Source organism: Geospiza fortis, unplaced genomic scaffold, assembly GCF_000277835.1.
Source record: "Geospiza fortis unplaced genomic scaffold, GeoFor_1.0 scaffold428, whole genome shotgun sequence".
NCBI classification, from domain to species: domain Eukaryota; kingdom Metazoa; phylum Chordata; class Aves; order Passeriformes; family Thraupidae; genus Geospiza; species Geospiza fortis.
The window spans coordinates 1359206-1387133 of NW_005054409.1; the positions used below are offsets into that span (position 1 = coordinate 1359206).

Here is a 27928-nt window from a genome sequence, read left to right on the forward strand (position 1 = left end):
GGACAGCAGGAAGTCTTACTTCTAAGTCATTCTATTTCTGCAAATATCAACATTAGAGAATAGTGACTCTTCAAATACAAAAGGCTTAACATTAAACAGGTATTTCTGATGGAGAGGGGGAAATCCAGAGCAGCCAGCAGCCCCTTCTCAATTGGGAGACTGCAAACATTTCAAACGTCTGACTTGAGATACCTAAAAGGAGACTGGTGAACCTCAAACAAATGCTGTTAAAATCTAGTTCAGCAAGATTCCTCCAGGGAAGAGAGAAAGATGTTGGTAGTGGTTGTTTTTCCACTTGTTCTGTATTTTCTTCACATGATCCAGAGAGAAAGATTAAAGACTAATGTGTGTCCCAGTGAGGTAAACAATGTCCAGGACCAAGGGGTGTAGGACATTCTCCTGGAACAGGAATCCTCTTCTGGATGCTGTGATGATAATGAGGATGATGATGGGGGGTCCTAGCAAATATCCAACCAGACAGAAGTTTATATCAGATACAAGCCAAAAAGGTTAAAATTACCTTTTATGTATGTGAGAAAATTTGGAGCAAGAGAAAAGGCAGGTTACTTAGCAACCCTGTAAACATGACAAACAACAGCAAACAAACTGCACAACGAACAAAGTTTTCTTTGTTAAAAAGAAATTAGGAAGTTAAAAAGCAAATGGAAGAGGAACATCTGTAAATGGGAGAATGTGTCCCATATTGAGGCTGTTCTAACAGCTCTGCTCATTTGGTTTTTAAGAAGTAAAGATTAATAACAGCTTAATAATTGTATAAGCAACAAGTCTGACAATGCTTTGAGAAATTTTGATGACTGGGTATTGAGGCTAGAAAACAAATTTCTAAAATAAGGAGCACACATTTAAAGTGAGGGGAATAAAGACAGTGATTTAGTAAAAGATTTGTGTTCAGCTGCACGGAGAGACCAAATTACAGGATTATAATTATCCCTTCTAGTTCTACAAATTTAAAATCTATGAGTGCAATTAATAAGTGTTTGCAAGGGGGTCAGAAGATTAAAATCTCTGCATTAATCAGGTAGTTATGCATTCAGGAGCCACAGCATCAAAAATGAGACCAAGCAAGCAAAGTATTTCTCATGCTGCCTCAGTTACTCCAGTGCTGTAAATCCCTCAGTCTTGCCAAAGGAGCACAGCAGGGATGCTGAAGCAGATTTTGCTCCGTGCCACGTGCTGTTCCTTAGGGCACAGCAGCATCCTGCCTGGAGTTAGGGCACAGCACGATCTGCTGAGCTGTCACAGCTCCCCTCCCCTCTGGGGCTTTCTGAATGACAACTTAAAAGGAATTCTAACCACCCATAAAAGAAGGCCATTTGCAACAAGTTTAAATACACTGACATAATGAAAACCACACAGTTCACTGCAGCTTGGCAGCTTCCTAAACGGACTCATAGGTAGTTATGTAAAAGTTAAGTACTTCTTCAGACCGGGCAGATATGTATCAATTACCTGCCAAGTCAACAACTCAAGTTCTTTTCATTTTCTAGGAAGAAACCCTTTTCCTAGGAGGAAAAAAAAATCAGAACTAGCAAAGATTGCCTTTTCCCCTTCTATTTGGTGACAAATGGCTCAGAGCAAGAATTCAGCCTCTGTTTTGATTTCTTAACACAGGGAGATTTCCTAGAAACAGACAAAAGGAAACAAAAAGAAATAATTTCCTTAAACCTATTGCTACTCCATACACACACACTCCCAGCTTAATCACAGGAAAGAAATAAAACCTTCACCTCAAGGAGTTAGTTTTGGCTCATGCAACTACATCCACATTCCAGCCTGCACTGTGTCCACAAAGAACACCCTTCCTTGCCCAGACCTGTTTTATTCACTCTCTGCTGGCACAGATAAATTTTAGTATGAGGCTCTGCCCTGCAACTATGTGGAAAAGGAAACCACTACAAAGGAGTGGAAAACAGGACCTGAAGGAAAAAGCAAAAATGAGGACACCAGTAAAACTGATGACCAATCTTCCAAAAGTGAGGTAGAATAAGAAATTCTTTAAAAAGGCTGTTCCACACCCTATTCATGACCTTAACCAAGAGCATGATGCTGTGATGGTTTAAAAGGATTGAGTGGGTGTAAGAATGCATGGTAGCCAGCACAAGCCTCCTGGAAGCTACAAGTAGGCTTAGAACAGCCAAGCCCAATACATATGACTATTAAAATACAACAGTGAACAACACAACATGCCACAGGGCATGGAGAGGAACATCATCTGCTCACTGCTTGATGGGAAGAATGAGAGGTCTGAAACCCAGGAATTTTCAGAAAATAAACATGGAGAAAAATGTTGACACTCAGTCACATCTGTCAATCTGGTGACTTTTCACTGGTGCTCTTGATGAGCAGCTACAATCAGCAGTTTCTCCTGCAAGCTCATAAATCAGGAAGCTGTGGCACCAGGGCAGGGCTGACTATCAGCCAGAAGGCTGCACATGAAAGGACAGCGGAGGAAGGGCGTTGTTCTCTCAAAGAAACAAGCCTCCATCTGAACAGGATTGATGTGTTATGCACACAACAGAGTTGCCTTTGCCTTCTCAGCCTCCCTGCAATGAAGATCCCAGAATGTCAATACCTAAAGCAAAAGCAGTCACTCAAGCTTAGAATGAACACAAGGGAGATTTGAGCTTTTAATTTGGTAGAACAATTTTTGTGTATGGTGACGTGGGACTGTTTCTAGGATGTTTACTGTCAACTTTTTCTCTTTCTTGTCTTTTTAGAAAGACTTGGAAAGGTTCAGGAAGGGAGAAACAGACCACCACTCCATAATGTCTCCAGAAAATAACTGTTTAACAAATTCCAAGTAGTTAGCAAAGAAGAGTAAGGAACTAGAAGGATGACCCCAGTGCCTCCACAAAGGGATTGTTTGTTGAGTTTGTGAACTGGTGGCAGGAAAGGAATTTCCTACAATTGTTACCTTTCTGCTTGAGAGACCACCTGGAGGAAAGTCTCAGGCTGTCCTTCCTCAGCAGCACTTGTGAAGAGGGGGAGCTGGAGTTTGTAGGACCCCCCATTCTGCTCCTCACATCCTTCTCCAGGACTTTAGAGAGGGCAGCTCACTTGCTTTATGTCCCACAGAAGTGGAACTGAACTGAAGCTAACTTGAAATGCAAGAAGTCTGAAGAATGTAATTTGAACAAGAAGAAAAAACTCTGAGTAGTCCTAAGAGGCACTACAAGGAGCCACAGCAAATGGCTAAAATAAAAATAAAGCACCTGCATCCCAAAAAGTCATACACTAGTTTACACTAGTCTCATAAAAGAAAATAAACTGTGCAAACTCTTGCTTCTTCCTGCTAAAAAATAAAGAAAAACCTTAAAGAAGCCAAAAACCAAAGGGCTGCAAAACAAGACTTTAGTAGAACCAAGAAAGGGCCTGAAAGTCTTTATCATGACTTGCCTACAGCTGAGGAACAAAAGCAGAGTGAGGTCACAGCTTGGCTCCTGCTAGTCAAGGTTCACAAAAGCAGCACACAGAGCTTCCAGAGAAGTGAGTGCCATTTGTCATTCACAGAGAGCCTGGAAGCCACGTCTCTGAAAGAGGCTGCTGCCAGCCCCAAGAGAACAGGGCTTGAAAAAAGCCTCCTCACAAGCCTTGGAGCCCTCTTATTAACATCATTTCACAGGTGACTCAGCTTACTCTACAACAGGCAGGCTGAAAAGCTGTCCTCTAGCTGGGTTTTACAGCAGCAGTTTAATTAATAGGATGAATACCTATTGATAGGCAATCACAGCCTCCAGTGCCAGCTGCCCCTCTTCATGCCTGAAGCCAGTCCTGCTCTTTGTTCTGCTGCTGAAAACACAACTTGGAGGGCTCTGAGCACCTGCTGGGCCTGCAACCAAAGAGGAGAATCTTTTAGGCAAGCAAACTTTCTATGCTGGCAATAAACTGCATGTTAAAGACTCCTTAAAAATGTCACCATGCAGTATCCTTAGCAGGATATCACCTCACTGTCTCAGACATTTGTAGAAAGAAGGAAGAAATGGCAAGAAGTGTTTCTGTCATCCTTTTCCTGATCTCCTTTAATAACTAAATGGGCTATTAAAAAATAAAACAAAAAAAACCACACACACAGAAAAAATTTAATTAAAATTCCAATGAACCCATGTGGCATCCAAGACTTTTAAAAAAAGCACACTCCTGTTTTACAAGGAGAAGCACTCCAACAAATAGTCACAGGTGAATAGTCAGCACTCCAAGTGGACACATTGTGCCATGTCACACTGCACAAACACTGCCTCTCAATTAATTATTATAATTAATAAATTAATTATTAGTTTTCTCTATGGCTGCCTAACCTACAAAGATGTTATGGACTTACTTTATGACTAAGAGTGAAAGATGAATTGATATTTATGTAGGCATCTCATGCATTGCTAGTTCCTGGGAAAGGTGATCTGCAAATGCAAGCACTGTTTCTTAAAAAATAAAAGGAAGGTGGAAGCCCCTTTACTGTAATATTTTGACCTGCTACTGGTCCCATAAACCTGAGTAAACCAGACCAAACTGCCACAACACTTTCAAACATTTTAACACGAGTTGCTCAAGTTCCTGCATACACCACAGTTGTCTCTCATCTTACAACACAATCACTTTCCCAACCTGCTTGCTTAACAAGCAGTGGAGAACTAATAGAGAGGAGAATATTAACATCTAATTCTTTTTTTATTTAGACAATCATATTTTGCCACAATTCACTGAGGAATTGCATTTTAAAACTTCAAAAAATTACTGAACGAGGGGATTCATCAAAATTTGAAGTAGCACTGTTCATTATAACAGGCTTGGTCACATCAGAGACTCAGTCAGTAGGAAAGCTGCCCCACAATTACAGTGAGGAACTGAGCCATGACAGAAGAGAGGCTCTATTCTCAGCTTTACCAAAAACTGGATTTGTGATGCTGAGCAAGTTGCTGAGCCTCAAATTACTCTGGAACAAGCTGTGGTTGTCAGTGCAAGACAACATTTTGGATACTGAATGCAGAGAGAGCAAGACAGGCTTTTTTGGATGAGCAAATCAATAAGAAACATCATAAATTACAACAACACTGTGCTTTGTTCTATTATAGGCAGCATTTTGTCAGACATTTTGGAGCCATTTCATGTTAACCACTCTTTTTTTTAGGATTGAACAAAGGCTTGCTTTAGAATCAAGAGGCAAAATCCAAACAGGTAATTTGCTGAAAGAAGTTTAGAAAATTAAATTGATGATGTTTAAAATAAGGCACAAAAGTTATGGATTAAGAGATACACAGAATAAAATTTAGAAAGATGTTAAGAGTTAATAACACAGAGGCTGTGAACTTCTTGGTGCTGCAAAACAAACACCAGGGATTTGGAAGTCTCATGCCTAAAGGATTGACACTCTCTTCACCCCAAGCCTATTTTTATAAATTTCTTCCTTCCCAAGTTATTACCAAAGTCCCCAGTGATTTTTTTTTGTTATTTGGATTTCTCATCTCAACGACAAAAAGAGACACATTAAACACATGCTTTTTTTAAGCTGCACTAGTAAATATGTTCTCAGAAATGACTCCAAGACAAAAATCCACATTGAAAAGCTGGAATGAGAGCTGGGAGCCTGAGGGCCTTCCTATCCCACTGGTGAATACAGCACATTCTTTTTGAGCATGTTTGTGATAAGACAGAGACCCATTTGTCAAAATCTGTCCTCTTTAGAACAGCATGTATTCCTCAAGAGCCTCAGTGCTCAGCAGGGTGTAAATACTGCACCAGGGTGTAAGTACTGCACCACTTCCCCAGTGGGAGTTCAACACGTACATTAGTGTTTAAGATTGAAGCAAATGCTCACTATAATTAAGTCCCATTTCACCTAAGAATGTTAATAGTCATCCTTTAATGTGAATTTTAACAAACCAGCCATAACTTTTTTCATACCGTGGAGATATGTGATGTTGAACACAAGATTCTGACCTGATAAAATGAACCCAGCAGCCTGCCTGCACAGAGGATGTGGTTCCACTGATCCCCACAAAAGATCAGAAAAGTTGCACAGAAACACAACAAAGGCAGCAACAGGATCCACTTCCAGTTTAGAAAGGCATTCATTTATGAAAGCTAAGCTATCAGAAGTAATCCAGGAGCCTTCCCCTGCACAGGTTTGTCTTTAACACTTCTTGTTTTCTCACCTGCACCTTTCCAGCACTGCTGAGAGCAGCAACATCACAGGTACCAATGGCAGCACACTGCAACTGGCAAATGAAGATGGTGAATATGGGCTGAACACAGTGTCTGCTCATCCAGATGTGCGTCTTAAATATCTTTTCCAGCAGACAACACTCTGCTCCAGCCAGTCCCAGCTCCTCACACTAGAGAAACTCTAGAGCAGCTCCTGCTGTACCTGCATGTGCAAACAGCCCTGCAAGGAAGGAAAACCCTCAGAAGAGACAGGCACAGTCAGCTGTGCAGGGATTGCAGCTTCTGTGCAATGTACTTGGGAAAATCAGCACAGGGGTCTGTCTGTACCAGTATCAAGCAAAGTTCCTCCAGAGTGGGAACAGCTGTACCAGCAAAAACACAACTGGCCAGTGCAGACTCAGATCCCTTGAACCCTACAGAACAACCTGTATGAAAAGATTAGAAACCCAGTAACTCTGAAATGAGACAATATCAATCCTATTCCACTTTCATTAGACCCCATGTTATACATTTATTTTACAAATGGCAATTGGAACAAAAATTAGAGCAACCTCACTGTTCACACATACTTGAGAGAGTCACTATGCTCCCTAAGTCTACAGAGATGATTAAATCATTATCCCCATTTTATATACTCTATCTTCCTGGAAGCCAAAGGCCTTTGGGACTTACAAATAGTAGAGCTTTTGCAAATTTTACTGACTGGGCTCAGCCAACATTGTGTGCTTACAGGGAGACACTATCAGCTCCTCTTTCACACAAAGGCAGCATCCTGCTCACATTTTAAGTAACTGTTCAGTTATTTCCCAGATAAAAAAGATGTTGTTGCCACTTTCATCCCCAAATCTGACCTTGCCAGCACTACTAACCTGTTTGCTGCAAATTGGGCTGCATGAGGTACAGTATTATGTGCCTTTGAGCAGGGTGACTGCCACCCCATGAGAGCCCAGCAGCATGGCACTATCTCATATGTAGGTAAGCCATCAACTCCATAGTTTTGGGTGGAAAACCCTCTTTTCAAGACCTATTTCTCCCTTACCAACACACTTAATTATACAAACACCTCAGGGCCTGGTGGAATAAACAGCAAGTCTTTGTGGCTGGGCAGGGGTGCAGGTTTTGATTCAGGAAGTGTATGTCTACAAATTAATTTTGATCTGCACCCTACTGTGCTCAGTGCTTTCCTATGGCTTCCATTCAACATAAACATTAACTACCATTGAAAACACAGTGCTTCCAGGAAAACAATGTTTAGTTAAATTCACACAGTGATAAAAAATTACAATAAGAACATTAAAAGTTTGAAATCAGTGGAAGAACTTTCCCACACAGTAACAGCAGCTTTACTAAAATACATGCCAGCAAATGTGCCTGTGCACCCTCAGAAGTACTACTCTCACTAGTAGGGAGGTAAAAAATTTGTAATTTTATAGTAGAGCCAAGATGGGTAAGTTTGTAAAGGCTACAGCACAGACTCTTTATCAGGAAAAGAGATCTATGCAGATTTCAAAGATTTTTATCCCATCCAGGGTTTTTTCTATTGCTAGAAAGTGCTGACATCCATTTAGCAGAAAACCTCTGAATATGTCCTTTAAAATTCCCTTTCCAAAAACCTCCCATGGGAGAACTTCATTACTTCAACAAGCAACTCGAGAAGCAGGAGGAGACAGCATATTAAATGAGCAAGGCACACAGAGGCCAAGGCAACAAGAATTTCATCCAATTTCTCACACCTCATTCTACCCTTCCTTACATCAGATGAATCAGCGTTGTTCAGCTGCAACTGCCGGCTCTAAATCTTACCCAATACCTCAGCTAAAAACTAAAGACATCAAGCACTTGTCTCTCTCTTGCTTAAGACCTTTTATGCATCCCACTCTAACCCTTATTTACACCATTATGATTATTATCTAATTATAAACAATGGCTTGATTAAAACATACATATTTATAGAAGCATTCATGTCACCTACCTTTAGGCCTTTAACTGCTGCAGCTAAAATGGGAAAGCAAGCTCCTTATGGCATTAGCATGGTTATCCAGAGGGCAAATCAAAGCAGCTATGTTCAGCACTAAAGTCAAATATCATCACCCTCTAACAGCTTCCAGACGCTCTCACCTTCCTCCACTGGGGTTATGAGAACTCCAGGGAATCTAGATTCCCAAATGGCTTTTTTTTTAGCAATGGGCAAAGTTCCTTCAAAAATCAAACTAGTTAGAAACTGCAGCTCAAATTTTATAAAGCATAGCAATACTGAACAAATCCAACCTGCCACTGCTTTTTACACTATCTCCAGCATGCCCATTACTTCGAGACTCACATACAGTATGATGTAAACCCAGGGAAAAAACTCAGTTTAATCATTTCCTGTATTATTCACCACATTGTGTGCAATACCTTGTGGATTAATTATCCAGATAACAAAATGACTGCAAGTGCCTTTAATGCTGTTAGTCTGAAGTAGTGATCTAAATAATGAGAACAATGTGCTCTTGTGATCTACAGCATGGGAACTGAACTGAAGAACAACCCCTGTCGCAGACATCTTTTATAAAAAAATCCTTTCCTTAGGATTTTTCCTCCTGAGAAGCTGAGAGGCCTCAGGAACAAGATGTATACATTGATTATCTGCTGCTGTGGAATGCAGCAGGTGGATCTTTGATTGGGCCATGTTAGATGTTTGTAATTAATGGCCAATCGCAGCCCAGCTGGCTCGGACAGAGAGCCGAGCCACAAACCTTTGTTATCATTCTTTCCTATTCTATTCTTAGCTAGCCTTCTGATGAAATCCTTTCTTCTATTTCTTTTACTATAGTTTTAATGTAATATATATCATAAAATAATAAATTAAGCCTTTTGAAACATGGAGTCAGATCCTCGTCTCTTCCCCAATCCAAGAACCCCTGTGAACACCGTCACAAACTCTCTCCTACCTGCTACACTAGAGTGATAAAAGACCCTTCCTCCCTGCACAGGAAGGTGAGTAAACCATGAAGCAACTGTGGAAAGTCCCAAAGATTGGGAAAATTAAAGACAGAAAAGGGCTTTCACACCTAGAAGCCAAACTTCTTTAAAGGAATGGAGAGAAGGGTCACCAAGGAAGAAATGTTTTATGATGAAGGTAGTGAGACACTGGCACAGGTTGCCCACAGAACCTGTGGATGCCCCATCACTGGAAGTGTTCAAAGTCAGGTTGGATGGAGTTTTGAGAAACACAATCAAGTGAAAGATGTCCCTACCCACTGCAGGGGGGTTGGACTAGATGAACTTCAAAGGTCTCTTCCAACTCAAAGCCTTCCATGACTGTGACTGATGACATTTATATGAGGAGGAGATAAACACATTTTGGGGCTGCTTGTGCACAGAAGCACTCCAACAGTGAGAGAGATGCTGCTCCTCTCCTGGAGCCAGTACATCCACACAGGTGAAGGAAGCCCTGGAGCAGAATTACTGCTCTCCCCAGCCACAGATATGGCCACATACCACTACCCATAACACAGCTGGAAACATCTCATTTCTGTGTGTCCTGGTTAAGCAAGAGGCACAAATTTCTGTTTGAAAGCAATCTAAACCGCACCACTGGAAATACCCCTAGAAATATTTCTGTTATTTCCAGGCCACCAAACACAAGTAGCATTCACTAGTTTACTACTCTGGTTTCCAATTTAAGAAATCCCTTTAATGGAAGCACTTATTTGAACACATACCAAATGCCACTGAACAAAATTGTGCCTAAACTGCACCTCCTAGAGAGCTCCATTTTAAAATTGTCTGAGCATCTTCTAACCTAAAAAGGGAGGAGAGGAGGGAATAAAAACACCAAAGAGGAAAAGAGAAAGAAACTTTCTCTGTGGCATTTTTCTTTCTCTGAACACAGGAAGAAACAGGTGTTGGTAAAAGCAGAAAGGAAGACATCTCACCGATTCAAAACCAAGAGCTCTTAGCAAAAATATTAGATTATTGAGGCAGAGAGAGAAAGGAAGTTGCAAAACTGCTTAACATTTCAAGAAGGTCTGAAGCTTTTCACTCAGTGTTGCAGCTGGGGAAAGCAGACACACACTCTGAGTATCATACAGGGGTTTGGACTAGAAGGGAGCTCAAAATATCATCAAATTCCAACAGCCCTGCCGTGGGCAGGGACACCTTCCACTAGGCTAGGTTGCTCAAAACCCTGTTTAACCTGACTTTGAACACTTCCAGGAATGGAAAGAGACACCACTTCTCTGGGCAACTTATTCCACCCTCACAGTAAAGAATTTCTTCCCAATACCTAATCTAAACCTGCCCTCCTTCAGTCTAAAGCCATTCCACCTTGTCCAATGTCCCCTCCCTGGCTCTCTTGTAGCCACTTAAGGGACTGGAAGGGGCTCTAAGGTGTCCCCACAGCCTTCCCTTCTCAGGCTCAACAACCCCAAATCTCTGAGCTGTCTCCACAGCAGAGGTGCTCCAGCCCTTTGAGCATCTTTGGGCCTCTGGATTCACCCCAGCAGGTCCCTGCTCTTCTTACCTTGTGGGCCCCAGAGTTGGAATAGCAACTCAGTAACAACAGTCAAATAAATGAAATGCTGCATCTGTTATTACAATTAAATAAACAAAGTACTGATAGAACCATGCATGTTTTCCCCTTGTGTACCATGCCCCGGGTAAAGATGTTCTGTAGCTGTACGTATTTCCCGTGTTATAAATTAAATACAAGCCAAATGTACCCTTCCTGCAATGCTATTAAAAATCAAGGGCAATTACTCCAGGGATAAATCTGGCCCAGTAACGTTTTTTCAACAAAAATGAGTTTCAGAATAAATTCTACTAAAATAAATCTATGTGGAAATACTTGAAACATTTTCATTTGTGTTCCCAGACCACTTGTTTAAAAATAAATTGGAACAGAGAGTTCCCAGTATTAAATAGATGGAAAATGTCAAGACAGTGTTTCAGAATACTCTGTTTTCAGGTGATCAACCTGATATTCTTACTGTGTGGTTCTATGGGGGGTAGTTTTGTTGTGGTTGATAGTTCAATTTTTTAATTTGTTTTCTGTGTGGTTTTTTTGGGGTGGGGAGGGATTGTGAGGCTTTTTATTGGTTTGAGGGTTTATTTTGTTTTTTTCTAATAGCTAAGTATTTGCAGTCTTAAATAAAGACCACCTTATATATGCAACTCAGGTTGTGTGCCATGAATTAAGAAGCTCAGAAATTAGATGTGCATGGAAAATCAGACATATGAATTCAAAATTTCAAATATTTACATTGAGATGACACAATCAGACAAAAAAATACAACTACAAACAGCACCAGGTTAGACTCTCAGCTGGCATGAGTTGGAGCCAGTCTACTAAAATCAATTTATCTTCCCCAGCTTATCTGACTCCTGAGGGAATGTGGGCAGTATTGATAGTGCAGCTCTCCACAAAGTCACAGATGCAGAAGTGCTGGTGAGAGCAGTGGCCTGGGGAGCCTCACCCGACGCTGCAGCCCTGCACGGATGCACCTGCAATGCTGCTCCCACAGAACACTGCATCAATTACAGTGATGGAGACAGCCATAAACCACACACAAGTTGCCAAAAGCAATTTATCTACAGCAATTTGCACAGCCAGCAACCACTGTAATCATATTTTTGTTGAAACATGAAAAATCTGGAAGGAACTTCAAGAGGTCCCTCAGCACTTCCCTGCCCCAGGGCAAGTGTAGCACACCTACACACCCCTGAAGTCTTCTCCTGCCAAAGATGTTTTTAAGCCAAAATTTTTCATTCTTGATCTTAATCCAAAACAAGATGTGACTTAAACCCAGTTGTTCATCTGATTTTAAGCCCCAGGCATTGACATTTAATGCTAATGAACATACAGAACATCTCTTTGGTTAAGATCCAATGTGAGCAGAGCTGAGCCTTCACCAACGTGGGGACAGCAGAAGATATAAACAGGTAGATTACAAATTTCTTTACAGCGGGAGTCAAACGTAGCAGAAATTTACAAATCTGTTCAACAGATTTATTTTTTTAAAATCTTCATTTCAGGAGATATTTTTAGCACATCTGGAAGAGACCACAGAGTTCATGAGAAAACCTGCAATGCTCTCATTGAGGCCATCATCTCCACAACAGGGACTGAGAGGAGAAGTATTCCCACTGCCATACAGAAGAGGCCACTCTGCTCCCAGAGAGGTCCTCTCTCCTGCCTTGCACTGACCTCCCCAGCTTTTACAAGCTTGCCATAGAATCCCCTTGCAGGGGCAGAGGGGCATGTACTTGTCCTTCCCTCTGTTTTCCCACCAGAAAGTCACAGACTCAGGAAAGAGTCCCAAGGAGCAGAGAACTCATGGATCCTCTGCCTTCCAAACCTCATGGGCCACAAATTCAGAGATAAAGAGTCTGTGGAGGGAAAAAAGAGGAGGCTGGTGGGGAAAGCCATTCAGTAAATCATTTTGCAAAAACAGTACTTGGATGGCTCTCAGGAGCACAGAAGAATTCAGGACTAACAGCTACTGATGACACTTCAGTGGTAAAGGGAGAAGGGTCTGAACATAAGATCCAAGTTTCAAAGTTTTAAATTATTAAAGCAAGGCCTCAATTCTTGCAACAAAGCACTGCAGCTTATTTAAAGAAAATAAGGCACTAATAAGAACATTTATTTCCTTCCTCATCTTCCAGGCATGGAATCACTAGGATCTGTTTGGAAGTGTTTCCACTGCTTCTGCCAGTCCTGCAAACAATCATGTGCTCATGTTGAGATACAACCTAGTTTTCTCATTGTGATTCTAAACCAGAATATATATTGCTTCTATTTTTTCCCCTATATATTTTTTTTCATGCAATTATTCAAACAACTCCCCAGTCCCCTGGGACTCAGTTTATGCCAATAATTGAGAGGGCTTTTTTCTTCTCAGATATTCTGTTTTTCAGGGCAAGATTCCTTTTTGTGTGTATGATCCTTTTTTAATTATGCAAAACCCAAGGCAAAAGTGCAATAAAAAATGCAGTGACTGTGTTGCTTATTTTTATACTCTGACATTTTCATTTCATGTCATTAATGAGTCTAATCAATCTCTCTTGCATTACACACATATCACATTCCTAACCAGTAGCAATTAGAAATAGATAGCCATTTGCTTTCTCATAGAATTGTAGAAAATTCATCCCACTTATCACAAAAAGAGTTCAGACTACAAAGAGCAACACACAAAAAATTAAGTGTTTTAATTTGACACCATTCTTCATGTACTGTGATTTGACACCAGTCTTCAAATCAAAAGCAACACTGTTAAATTCTATTATTAGTCTCCTGCTTGGATCTGCACTTTGAATAAAGGCATTAATGAGATGGAGACCTGCAAAGCATTTTCTTAGAAACCAGAGAATCACTAAATTAAACAATTTGGATGTTGGCATTAAAAATCCCCAGTAAACTGTGTATTCACCAAGGCAAAAGTATTGAACAAGAAGCATCTCCAGTGGCTGTCTCCCTTTCTGTACAAGTGGCAGGCAGGGTATCTCCCCTGACCCATAACAGACATTGTACCCACTGTGGTCAGGAGCTGCACTGGCAGATTTCCATCCCAGAGCACAAACTCTCACAGCTGCCCATGCACAGGACTTCCCCCCAACACACTTCCCCTTGTTCTTGGAAAGGCAACAAGCACAGTTGTCCCAGTTAAGCCCGAGGTGTCCTGCACCAGTTCATGCCCTCCTGAAGACCCAACCAGTCCCACTTTGGCAGCTGCTATAAAAACAACTGCTCCCCATGTACAAGGAGCATCCAGTTGCTAAAACAGCCAGCTCTGTCCCAGCTGATGGAAAGGGAAAATGACAATGTGTCCTTATATTGATTACAGACATCTGGCTTTAATTCCATTTGAGAGCTCGTCCCTATCTATTTGGTTTATTTGGTGTGCCAGCCACTTATTCCTTAAAAAGTTCAAACACGTGGGAAAAAAAAAAGGATGTAGAAGTTGGAGTAACACTGATCTCTTCAGTATTTGTATCACTAGAAGTGGCTGTATCACATAGAGAGTCAGAAGGCTGCCCCAGTTCCATTCCCACTGGTGCCTGTTGCTCATCCATGTGCTGTGACATACAGACTGTGACAACAGCAAAGATGGACACAGAGCACTGAAGATTCTGTGATTCAGTCTCAGCTCTCAACCACCTACACACATGTCACAACCATTTTATAAAAACATCCGCCTGTTCTGCATCTGTGTTAATGGGGAGAGAAAAAGCTGAGTCTGACAGATGCGCAGAGCTCAGACAACAATAAAACAGGTCACTGATCAGAGAAACTCTCCAGGCATATTCACTGTGAAAGACAGCACGAATGTTGTTCCCTCTCGAGGTAACCAGACAGACAGAGTGATGCCTCCTCTAGAACTGCCTCACAAAAAGTGGGATCCAGGGCTTTTGCATACAAAGCCATTTAAGCTGAATCCCATAGAGCATAGGCAGGAGTGGGTGTACAAGAACTGCACAACTGTTAGCTGCCACGTTACCTGAATCTTGGATAAAACACCCATGGCCAGCCATCCCTGAGCTTTCCAGGGCTGAGTTAGGAAAGTCTAACAACACACCAGCTGCTACTAAAACCTATGCTCCATGAGAAGTTAAGAAAATACCAGGTGATTTCTTCTTATTAGGTCCCAGTTCACCACTGAAGAAAGCAACAAGACAAGGATCCAAGGAGTCTCCTTTATTCCAGAAATCCCTTAAGGCCTAGTCCATCCAAGAGGGAAGGAAAGCTTTCAGTAGTGAGAATTAACCTCACAGTCACCAAAATGTGAAGTTTCATTTAGCATTTGAAACTTTTTATGCCTTTCTAAATTCTTTACATAATCTGTGCATTAGCAAGTGTGAGTTATAGTTTGTTGCTTTCATAAAGTAAACTGAATATAAAACCAACAGATAAGACTGAAATAAAAAAAATTCAGATTTTGAATACTGATGGTTATGCCTCAACTATATTTGTATTATCTTCCAAGTGTTGAGTAGATCAAAACCCAGGGAAAAAATACATACTGTAGGCCAGATCTTTCAGCAGGTGTACAGTCTGAACAACTCGTCATATATAATTACCCTGCCAAATCCTTGATGAAAAGAATTGAATGGATGTCAGCATATGCTTCTTGTAAAACAGACAAGAGGACCTTTGTCAGACAAGAAGTAAATTAAGATTCACTATAGGAACTGTATCATACAGTTTAAAAGAAAACCACAAACACATGTGCAGGCCTGAAAATGGGGGTGAAAAACTTGAGAAGAAACGTCAGCTGAGGTCTGTTCCTTGTACAGAAGGAGACTGAACAGCAAGGGATACTATTATCCATTGCATCCAGAGAGCTGGCAGGCTTGCTGCTCAAAAGCAGCTGCTTGAATATTTAGCTTGAAAGGCAGACTATTCCTTGCATTTTCTCTGGTGTGGCTTTCAGTTGCACAGCAGTGCCAAATGGCATCGTGCTTCCTGCAGACCAGAGTGTCTCTGGGGTGGGTACAACCTGCACATGGTTTATAGGGCACCCTGAAGGGGGAGCATAGCACTGCACTGATGCCAGAGGGGCCTGGAAGCTGGTGAGACATTTCTGAGGACGAGGGCTCAGCACGTTCAGATCAGCAGGGTGGTTGACACGAGCCATTCTCAGTGCTGGCTGGTTTGTCACAGAGGAAGACAAAGAAGGAAAGAAGCAGAGAGAGACAGGGTGTGCAGCCTACACATCTGCCAGTTTTCTTGCTAGGTACTGAAAGGCAGCATCCATCTAATCTCTCACCAGCAGTAACTCCCTCTCCTGCTTCAATCTTCTGCTACATGCTGTCATCCAGTCCTAGAGACTTAAAATACATGAATTAACAATATCTGACTTTTGTGTTGGAACAGTGAAACAAATAACTGATAAATTGAAACTTTAAGAAAAAGGGGAACAAATTTAAGTTCAAGAACTGAAAATGATTCGTAAAGCAGTAATTCAGCTTAGTGTGCAATTTTACACACATGCAGAGGCACAGGTTTTCCACATATTAAAATAATGCTACTAATTAAATGTTACTAATGCACAAAAGATGTGCTCAGCTCTCCTTTGAAAAGCCTACCACACAAGTAGACACCTAATAAATACAGAGACAACTGTAGTCAGACACAATATGGCAATTTCATTCTAACACAAATCTTGCTGGCACAGAGGCTGAAGTCACACATTTTCAAGAAGAGCTTCCACACTTTTCCTTGTGTGAATATTTAATGTTTTGAGAGGAGCAAGAGGATTTTGTATTCAGAAGTTACTCCACCAGAAGCACTCTCTGTTATCTTTAGTGTTTTGCTTTAAATTATGAATAATCAACTTGTAAGATTTCTCACAAAATCTCCAGCCCCTGAAGAAGCAAACAAGAACTTAATCAGAAAAGCTGTGGGCAAACGGGATTACCAGTCTGACTTGCAAGGGAAAATTGCTTGTTAAAAAAGGCAGAATCATGTTTCATGTGGAAAATGTTTGGGTTATTTGAACTAAATATAACAACCCAAATTTTCCCTCTCTGTTTTATTTCCAATAATACACACACACTCATCTCTGCTTGTTCCATTAGACAGCAATGGGTAGCAGAACCAATCATGTTCAAAATCCCCTGGGATCTGAGCCTTCCTTCCCAGGTTCCCCCAGAGGGGAGAAGCAATGCCAGGACCACAAGGAACTAGGCAGGCATGTGCCAGAGAAAGAGGAATAGGAATTATCTGCATGTGGCTTTCAGACCCATCTTCAGCACAGGCCTCAAAATATCCACAAAACAGCCAAAATTCCCACACAAATCTGAATGAGAGAGGAGGGAGGGAAAGACTCAAGTATCAGGATGTTCCAATTTGGAAATGTCATTAAGAATGATAATTTTGAGCTAATTAAATGGGGGAGGGGAACAGGGGGGGTGATGGGGAACATAACAATCAAGCAAAGAATATCCATGTCACATGTCACCTAGATGGCAAGACAGGAGCATTTATTCTGCCACACTGAGATATTCTATAATCACAGTCATTGCCACAGTGATGAATGATGAGCAGGAAGTGTTGCTGCTTCATCCTTGTACCATTCTCTGTTACTGCACCCTCTGCCATCCAAATTCCCAGCTCCTCTCACACTTTGCAAAATGTCAGTGCAGAGACTTTCTAGGAATTTGGGCCAAGTTCAAGAATCCCCATCTGCTCCTGTTGGAGAGGAATGAGATCAGACTGTAAATGAGTGGCAGACTCCTAGCAAGGAGACACGTGAACACCATTTGGACACGTATGAAAGTCAGTCCCAGCCTTCTTAATTTAAATTAAAAACTTTAGACTCTCCTCTGTCTCTCTGTAATGAAACATTCATATAATCAGTTATTCATCCATTTAGGTTAAGTGCATGTATAGGCAAGTACTCTCAAGACATTTCATTAATCTACATTTATCTAAAGCTGTTTAGAATTGCAGACGTGCATCCACAAGATGAGTTCTTCAAGACTTAAAAGCAATTAGGTCTTGAGAAAAGTGGCTTTGGTAGCACATGTTCTCACAGTTATTTAAATAAATTCAAATCAAATATAGGTTTAAATCCACATGAGACTTCTTGTTAGACACCAGTGTTTTTTCAAGTTTCCAGAGCTTTTTGGAGTGTTTGCACTGTGTATGTAGGAGCATGCACCTGTGCTGGTAGTCAGCTTGCAGGAGGGCTCCCCTTGCAAGCCTACACACACAACATGGGTTCATAAATTGAATTTACAACTCTTTCTTGTCATAGCTGGTAACAATATGGAAATATATATATAAAAAAAAGGTGTCCACTTTCTGGAAATGTTTCTTCCCACCTGACTGCTTATCATGGTAGCCCAGGACTAAAGTCAGGAGCAGAAACATGGTGTCCATCCACCCACACGTTCCAATTTACCTTCATCCTCTCTGGAGAGCTGAGATCAAGCTTCCTTATTTTGTAAGAAAGTGAACATTTAAAAAAAAATTACAAATCCAAATCAGAAATCAACTTACTTGAGGAATTAGGTAGAACAGGAAACTCAAAGTGGACCATGAAAGCCCAAAGTGAGCTCTGTAAAATAAGCCCTTCTGCATTTAACTAATTCTTACACTTCTAGATGTGCAGTAATTTCAAATCCTGCCTACTTAAACTGTAACATATGACTCGTGAATTTTACATCATTGGAAAAAGATGACCCTAACTCTGGCAGAGAGTATTAGAATTCCTTATAATCTCAAGTGTCAGTCTTGCTTACATATATTTGTTTTCCTTTAAAGTCCACAAATGGACTTAAAAGGAGACTAAACAGCACATTTCTTGGCCACAAATGTGGCCAAAAAACCACAATGTGATTACATTCTGTGTGTGGGTAAGGCCTGCTGGTTTAAAACATACACATAAACACCCAGATACATATGCACATACATAGGCACACATACTGCCTTTGTAAATAATCAGAATGGATCTTGATGAATCACCTCTATTTGATATTTTTTACAGTGTTTCTTGTAAAAAACCTTCCCTGAATGTGCAAACTATTAAGAAAATATGTGAAAAACAAAGTCTGATTGGCAGACTAAAGTTGGAGGCTGAGTAACATGTAAGCCTGTTTAGCATTAGTGCCAGAAATCCCTTCTCACTCTAAAAATCTGACATATCATTTGCTTTATTAGTTCTAGATCAACTATTCATTTAATTTACATTAAAAATATGAAATTAAAAATTAATACAGATGATTTAGAATTGAAGTCATGCAAAGACAGTACTTCTTTTTTAACAGACTTTCATTTGGGAAGTGAATATCACTGCACGCTGCTGAATTCCTACAACAGTCCACAAGGCCAGCACTGGAATCTGTCAATACAACCATTAAGTAGGAGCTGATTAACTCAAGTCTTCCTTTTCCACTAATTAATACCACAAACTGCCTCCAACTATTGTGTGTTTAGATCTGAGTGTATGAGCAGGGAATGACCATCTTACACACCACATAGAATTACAATTTCACAGATCCACGAGACCTTTTTAAATTGGGAAAAGAAAAGGAAAGGCAAGATAGGCTTTACCCTAGTCAAAAGGTCACTCAACTCAGATTAACTTAGAATTCATGAAACTTTAGTCAAGAAAGTAAAAATGAAAGTCTGACCCTTACAAAGGCCAGATGTCCCACTAATTTCCTCTTACATTTTAGTCAAGCACATGGTTCACAGTCACAGAAAAGTTTATTACAAGTCACAAATATGCCACCAGTAGAGATCCAAGAGTTTCCCTTCCAAACTAGAGACAATTCCCAATAAACAGAAGACACCATTCCAGCATCAAGCTACATGAAGTGAGCCAGAGGCCATCAGCAATCCCATCTCATGGAAATGGTGATGCAGAGAAACAGCTCTGCAGGCAGATCCTGGGGCTGGAACAGCTCCCAGCACATGGGGGTGGTGAACTCCAGCAGAGCAGCATTTACAGTCACTCCAGCCCCTGCTCACTGCAGGAGCCTTGCTAACATTTGTGTTTCCTACTCCAGGTCAGTGCCAACAACTTCACAGTCCTCACTGCATGAAAATCCTGTCCCACTCTACCTTTAACCCCCTCCACGTTCCCACTCTACTACAGACATGCCTCTTATTCCAAACACCTCAAACTCCATCTAAGACCATTTTAATCACACACACAGAGGCTTTCTTTCCTTTCAATGTTTTTACTCTACATAACTTTAGAAGGAGTTGAAAATTTTCCCTTTCTTAATCTTGACAAAATCCTTTCCCACTAAGTCCTCTGTAACCAGGCTGCTGCACAGCACCATACCTTGAAATCAGGGGCTTATAATGGAAATGCTGAGGTAAACCTTAGACACAGCATCAAGCTGCATGAAAACCCTGTCATGGTACTGGAAATAAAGTGCATTTGAAGCCAAAGAGGCTCTGTCAACACCATAAAATGCACACACTGCTGCTGCATACTCTCAAAATTTATTAAATGGGCTTGGGCACAGCAGCAATGAAGTGCAGCCTTCCCTGACTTTGTACAGTGTGTGGGCTCATTGCCACCTCTATGCTAACAAGGATGGGGAAGAGAATGCACTAAATTAGAATCAAGTTTGTGATCACAGAAAGAATAGGGGAACAAAATGAGTCTGAATAGAAGTCAGTGCTGGAGGATCACTCTCACTGCTGGTTTTGCCCAGCATTAACACCTGCTCATTCCTCCAGCCCAGTGGCTCTCGTTATCATCTTCATTCCTCTGCTGTTACTGAACCAGCCTTCCTCTGGGGAAAGTCTGTCAGCTGCACTGAGCACTGGCCACTGTACTTAGCATAAAATCTAGGACTTTGAAATTAAGGCAGTAGATCACCTCTATCCTCCACACATAAGAGACAAGTCCAGATGTGACAAAGATCTAATAAGGCTATTTTATTAAAAGACTAAAAGAAAACTGAAGAGAAGTGAATCAAACATGGCCTTAGTGAACATCTGAAAGTTAATAACTCTACATTAATAACCCCAATGAGGACTGCTGATAGAGAGAAAAAAATCTCCAGGAATTTAACACAAGGTAAGTTTTATTAAAACTATTCTTCCACCTAAACTGCTTTGGATTATTTAAGATTTGTCTGAGTGAGAGCAATGAGACCTCATCTAATCAGGAAAATGCTGTAATGGCCTCTGATTCAGAAGCCATCAATTTACTTTGTGTTCACAGACGATGTAAGACACCGTAAAATGAAATAATAAAAAGCAGTAAAATAGAAGAGATGATATGGCAAAAACCCCAAGTAGTAGCAAGGGGAAGGAAAAAAATTATGTTTTAAAGACAAACTACCTGCATGCACAGTTCTGAAATTGTAACTCCCAATGTCCCTATCACATTACTGTCTGTGAGCTGCAGATGAAACAAAACAACGGAGAATAGCAGGGCCACATTGCCTCTTTTGAAAAGAAAACTTTCCCATCATGGAAAGCTAATAAAGAGAATGAAAGCAACAGGCAAGATTAAGAAAGCAGAGAATTAAAAGTAATAGCATTGATTTAAGTGGTTCATTTTTTATTCATGGATATTCTTTCCAGTGGATATCTCAGAAGCGTTTTATGTTTAATAGGCACCACCATTGTGCAAATGTTTTCTAAGCAAAAAGCCCTCACTTATTACCAAGGCAATAAATGGCTTCATAGCAGACAGTCCTATGAAGAATTCAAGAGCTGTGGATCATGCAAAACATAAGAAAACTTATCCTCAGTGAAAGCCCTTTGATGTTGAAGCAGTTTAATGGAAGGTGGGTGCTACAGATTATATGTTTTCATTTGGTAACCCTGGTTAAGTTGTCTGTCAGAGATCCTTGACTTCTGAGAAGAGAAGGTGTGTATTACTGACTGAAAAAGCTTCAAAAGCTTCAACAAAACCAAAACAAACCCCTCCATTAAATACACAAGTCCTAGTCTCAAAGCCTTACAGTGAGTTGCTTCCTCCTTCTCACCATTCCTTTTCCCCTTCCCACTTCTGGTTTAAAAGCTTACAATAATTACGTTTTGAATATTTATCCCAAACGCAGTCTATTCCACAGACTAACTATAAAATCTGAGTCAGCTAAAAAATTAAATCCCGCTGCTTAAACTACAAATTTTAATCCATAATTAATATGTAAAAAAAAAGGTCTCTATTTATTTTGCATAAATTGTTCTCCTCCTTCCCTAGTCTCCATGACAGAAAACGTTGTTTGCCAGTATTTCACTTCATAATCTCATTAGCAGCCTCTTCTTCCCTCTCCCATCAGTCACATTTTGTATTCAGATAGAAATGCCTTAAGACACTGCCTGGTAACATCCTGGAAGCAATCACATCCAGTTGGAATTGAAAATGTTATTTAGTCTACTGTGATTTTGTTAATATTAAATATTTGGATTAACAGTAAAGATGGTGGTGGTAGGGAAATCGTAACAGCTTTAGAAAGATGTACCATACTTGGTACCCATTTCCTTCATTACTGAGCAAACATGCTGCCCCTGGGCAAAGGAGTGTCAGATGGTTAATAGTCTCTGTGCTGGAGGGAGCCAGCAAGCAGACTGTTAATGAAGCCCAAAGGGTACTGGAGAGAGGCACTGGGACAGGACTGGCAATCTCCTTTCAGAACCCAGAGCCTCACTGTGCAGCTGACCTACATTCTCCAACTCTGAGTTGAAGGCCAAGTCAAAACATGCATAAATAAAATAATGGCTCAGTTTCAGTGGGATCTCCAAGCATCCCACACTGGTGGGATGAACAAGCCATCTCCTCCCATGTACTACTCCAGCACAAGCCACAGATGCCAAATTTGATCCCAAATCACTCAGTTTTAACTTGCAAAAGGGCCTTTACACAGCAAACCATACTTTGCCAGAACCTTGTGTTAGGTTGCTATTTTTTGACTCTGGTGGTGGTGAGAATTCCAAGGCTTTAAATGACCAACATAACCCTCGCCTTTGAAATCTAATTCAAACCAGTTTTATGACTTCCTTCTTATGAGTAATTCCCTCTATCCAGGCATCTATTAGATTTAAGAAAGAAGTCATAGCAAGCTTCAATTTCCAAACTCATTTTTACCCAGCGTAATCTTTCCTTAAAAGACCACAAATTTTCTTCATGATCTGCACATCTAAACATCTTCTTGCACAGCCAGGGGCAACGTCTGCGTATCGAAAGCTTGCAGTCTGTGACTTTCACTGTTTTACATCAAGAGCAAGTCACATGCAGGCTCAAAATAATGCCATGCCTCCATTTTTCTCTTCAGCTAAAAAGGATTCAAAGAAGACATATCAGAGGAGAATGCACCAGTGTTGATTTATATTCTGGAAGTGAACAGATGTTAAAAGATGCAAATCATTTAAGCAGAAATCTTGATTGCTGTTCTCTGCAGAAGGGTTGCTGTAACATGAGCCTTTTGTTTGCTGAAGAAGCAGATAAACTGCATCACCACTAATTAGTCACATACAACACATACTTACCCAAATTCTTCATTACACATGGAAAATTACTCAGTTCTAGTGTTCTACATGAACACACTTTCAACTGATATTCCTATCAGCCTTGCATTAAGAGAGGTAAGTGAAGGCAGAGTAGGTCCACAAAAGCATCAAAGCGAAACTGATTTTATTTATTTAGCTAAAACCCCCTGAAGCAGCCTGGGCACAAAATGGAACAGACATCTTGTTTATAGATAAAATTTATGAAAGTAATTATTATCTCAAGTTCACAAATTGATTATTTTTGGTCCTGATTCCAGATTTTAGAACTACTAGAGCTGTCTTTTTCTATTTTTACACAGTCATGACTTTTCATCACTTTCTCAGCTTTGGAATAACTATTTATTGAATTGAAATAGCCAGTTGCAGAATTCATTGACTGTAATAAAAATCAAGAAAATATCTCTGAATTTGAAAGATTACTGAGACATTATGCTTGTTTCTAAAAAAGAACCCTGGTTCTGACCTCTTAAACAGTAAATTTCAAGTGGTAATAACTGGGGAAGCCTGAAGCTGCTTAGAACGGGGCAGGTAAGGAAGGCTGTTAGATTGAATTATTTCACTATGGCTAAACTACAGATTAGAGATTTATTTTAAAATAATTTACAAATAATATTTTTCATCATTACTTGTATGTATTTCTAGTCCAGTTAAAATTAATGTTTTGACCTGCAGAATCCTAAAGACCTACCCCCATTTATACATTCAATAAAATACTTGGAAGTTAGCAAGACAAACCAAGCCATTCCACCCTACAACAGCTTTTTGCCAATCCTGAATTCATACCAAGCACCTAAGTTTTACAACCCCAACTGAGAATGTAAAGAACCCTCCCCTGACCTCACTCCTGTACCACAATCCTGGCAGGATTCCTGCATGGAGACAAAGGCACAAATGTAGGGGATTCTCCCACACATCTCCTGGTGCCACCAGTTGAGCAGCAGAGCAGAGAAGACCACAGTGGCACAACTTTACCAGTCACAGGTATCCAGAGCAGGATCAGAGTCACCTCAGCATCAGGTCTTGAAAAAGCCTTCAGGTTCTGCTCACCTGTATTTTTCTGGTCTGGAGAAGCAGAAAACAAATATTTGAGGCACAAGGCCCCAAGAGCTAAAGTCTTCTTGCTACAGCTGAGTTACCTGCACTGAGGCAATGGATGCAGGTATAGGATGGCCCCTCTTTCCTGCCCACCTTTTATCCCCATCCTCACTGGCAACAACAGAAACCACCTGGCTCCCTGTATCAGATAACACAAGCTGTCCTAATCACCACACAGCAGCTGCCACCCACTTGCTTTACCATGTCCCTGCACCAGCCCTGCTCTGTCCCCAGGGTGTGAGGGACACACAGCTCTAGCTTGGGAGATTTCAGTGCCTAGAGCAGTCCTGCAGGGAAAGGTTGAACCACCTTGTAATCTCAGCCTGTGCTGGCTCAAAAATGCCAAGCAAACATGGGACTGTGCACTTTTGTGTACACATCTGGATACAAGGAGGCAAAGATGGTCAAAAAGATACGGCTGCCTAAGTGACGGCAGAGCTTTTGGCACAAATGCAGGTGTGCCAAAGAGACACAGCAGAGGCTTGGGAAGCACAGCAGATGGACAGCCAAGACAGATTTGTTACAATGAGAGCAAGCATTAGAGCACTGCAACAGAGAAACCTGAACTGGTTTAACTGGGTCCTTCTCCTTATAAAATAGTTATAAAAAGAAATGTGAGATTGCATGACCAGCTGAAATTGCTGTGCTAATAAAACACAGGAAACCATTGATCTCAATAATGTTGGCTGAATGCTTACAGAGAAACAAGTCTGCAGGGCTAAAATATTTTACTAGTTCTCATTAAATGTTTTAGATATGTACTGATCCTTGTGAAAGTCAAACACAGCAAGTGGAGAGAACCCACACCCAAATGATTCTGCAGTGATAGTGGGTTTGCTGAAATTCTGACTACAGAAGATGGCAAAGGTTTTCCTGCATAAATGCAAGACTGATAATTTTAAAAAGCTGTCCACACCCTGCCATAGTAACTTCATATCATCCATCTCAAAAAAAAAAAAAAAAACCAAAAGCAATACAAGGAGTTCAGAGAAAAAACTCAGAAGTAAATACAATTTATTCTTTACTTCACATGACTGACTCTGCAACTTAGATCCCCTTAAACTTAAGCATCACTAACAGGTTAGCCAATAGCACAGAAACCCCAAAAGGAAAACTAGAACACAGAAGGAGAGATGGAATTTACTTAACAAGGTCAACAATGGATCCTGGCACATCTTTGCCTCAGGAAAAAAATTTCAAAAATGGAGAAGACACAGACCACAGTTTTTGTAAATACGGGCTGATGCTCACACACCACTACTCAGCATAACATGCAAAAATTCACCCTTGTCTCATGAGCTCAGAGGCACGCATACACCCAAAGTCATACATTTATGGCAGCTTTTGCCAGAAGCAGCCAGAAGTATTCCTGTATGTCCACAGCTGATGAAGTACTACTGCATAGCTACTTACCCTGTCGTGTCCGAACTCTCCTGGGTTTCGAAATGATCCACACTTCCTGCTTGGAGCTGGAGTAGAATGGATGGCTAACTCATTTCACAAAGAGTTTGGTTATACATCTCCTTGATGAAAAATTTAAATTGTTCAGCTAAGAAGCAGTGTCTTTTTACCTCAAGATGCTGCTCCAGCAGGAGCTCAGTAAATAATGCGAAACAAAACCAAGGAAAGGAATCAAAGTGTTTTGTAACTAGAACAGAAAGGGTTTGGGGTTTGTTTTCACTAAGTTCAAACAGAAGAAGTTTTATGACTCAAGTAAAAGGAGTGTGAAAGGGTTTGGAGAAGGAAGGTTTCCATTAAACAGACCTGAACTGGTTCAACAGTAATTTGAGCTCTCTATGAGCTCACTTTTTGCTGTGCCACTCTCAGCAGTGAAGCAAAAACTTCACAAAACACAGGAGGGAGCTGATGACAGATGACAGGGCAAGAGGCAATGCAAGGCCAGCTCAGAAATAGTTACTTGGACTGTATTACAGCCTGCCACGACAGAACCTTTTCCACATTTTTAAAGCTGCAAATGTAAACACCACTTAAAAGGAAATTTATGTGAATGGCAAACCAGGGAATGAAAAAAATAGTCTGGAAGAAAACAATGAGTTTTCCTGTGCCCCAAAGAGCAACCCTGGTAAGTCCTGGCTCTCAAAAGATAACAATGGTTACCAGGGCTCTCCATTTGTAGGGAGTGGGATTTCAGGATGTTTTCTTTCCCCCACTGTTTGCAGGCTGTCAGGACAGGCTGCAGTCAGCTGTGGCAAACCCCACTCAGTGATGTGGAGATGATTTGAGGCAGCTCAGGACATGGGCAGAAAGCTCAACCACTTTTGGGGTCTGGCAGAGACACCCCAGCTTAGAGAGTCATCCTTCACCTGCATTTAAGTCAGCTCTGATTCGCAGCAGAATAATAATTTTGATGGTGAAAAGCAGCTACTAAAAACGCTTTCTTGCAACAACACTGCCAAGAAAAGAGCCAGGAGACTCTCTGACAGCATCTGCAATTAATGGGAAATGGGCAATCAAGGAGCTAATGTGGGGAGGCTCAGTGGTGGGAAATGCTGCCTGAGTTCACCCCTGTGTCCCAGCACCTGCACTGCACAAGGGCCACTGGGCACAGTGCCACAGTTTCTGCAGCAGGTGATGCAGGTGACCCTTTGGAAAGAGGGGCCCAGAATCCCCACAAAGAGGGTAACTGGGGGAGAGTCACACCAAAGCTGCAGCTGACAGAGTCCCAGCTCCTGCCTGGCACCAGGGCTGCCCTAACAATGGTGTGGATGCTGCCCCTGCATTCTCCCCCCCTGTGGTACACACAGGATGGCACCCAGGGACTGCTGGGCTCTGGACAAACACACTGGCATGTGGTCTATCAGCTGGGGATGTAACAAGACACCACTTCATCCTGGGCAGCACTGCAAGTCTCCCTTCTGACAGCTCAATGTTTGATCCACAGATCTGCACCTAATCAGCTCAGTGTTAGGATCCACAGTTAAACCCCATTTATTGTCTGAGCCCGAAGATTAAGAGACAAAAACCAGAAGATTCAGGAATAAAAAGTAAAGCAAGGCAGTCAGAGTTGTTTTCCTCCTCATTACACGTGACTGTAAATGCAGCCAAAGGACATCCACTTGTAGGCAAAACTGATACTGGTTCAATCCCTTCTGGACAGGTGAGCAGGCTGTCTCCAGCAGAAAAAGTTGGGAATTATTAAAAACCTCACAGAAGTTTGGAGCAGGGAGGTTGATTCCTCCTAGGGGAGGCAAGACAAGTCACACCATCTGCAGTGGCAGCCCAGCTGCCCAATTCCTGCTCAGACAGTTTAAATCCTGACTGAGTGGTGAACAGCACTTGCAGCAAGACATCACATCAAGAGAAACCAGGTTAATGGCACAGGAGGAGGCAAGGCACAGGCTTTGCTCACCAGGAGCTCTCCTCTCCCAGGATTTCTGCAGATGGAATCCCTCATCCTGCAGCAAATCCAGACAATGCTGGAAGTGTTCAAAGCCAGACTGGATGGGGCACTGACCAAACCTGCTCTAGTGGGAGGTGCCCCTGCCCACGGCAGGGGGTTGCAAGTAAATAATCTTTTAAGTCCCTTCCAACCCAAACCCTTCTGTGATACTACAAACTCTGGGCAGACCGTACAAGAATGTCAACAGGAATCCAGCTATGGGACTCACACTTTGCATATATTAAGGCAATTTTAAATATGGATTGGATTGATAAAGGCAT

The 27928-nt window shown here is 41.3% G+C and overlaps 1 protein-coding gene across 2 annotated transcripts in view; it reads right to left on the reverse strand.

Moving 5' to 3' along the window:
- Window positions 1-27928, reverse strand: part of FAM107B (family with sequence similarity 107 member B) — a 57276-nt gene that overhangs the window by 17320 nt on the left and 12028 nt on the right. Inside the window, exon 2 of one of the 2 annotated variants that reach the window (XM_031061321.1) lies at window positions 3732-3850. The exons of the other annotated variant lie outside the window; for it this stretch is intronic. The gene's annotated coding sequence lies outside the window, so the exon portion shown is untranslated. The remainder of the gene's footprint in view (window positions 1-3731; window positions 3851-27928) is intronic. 2 annotated transcript variants of the gene reach the window in all.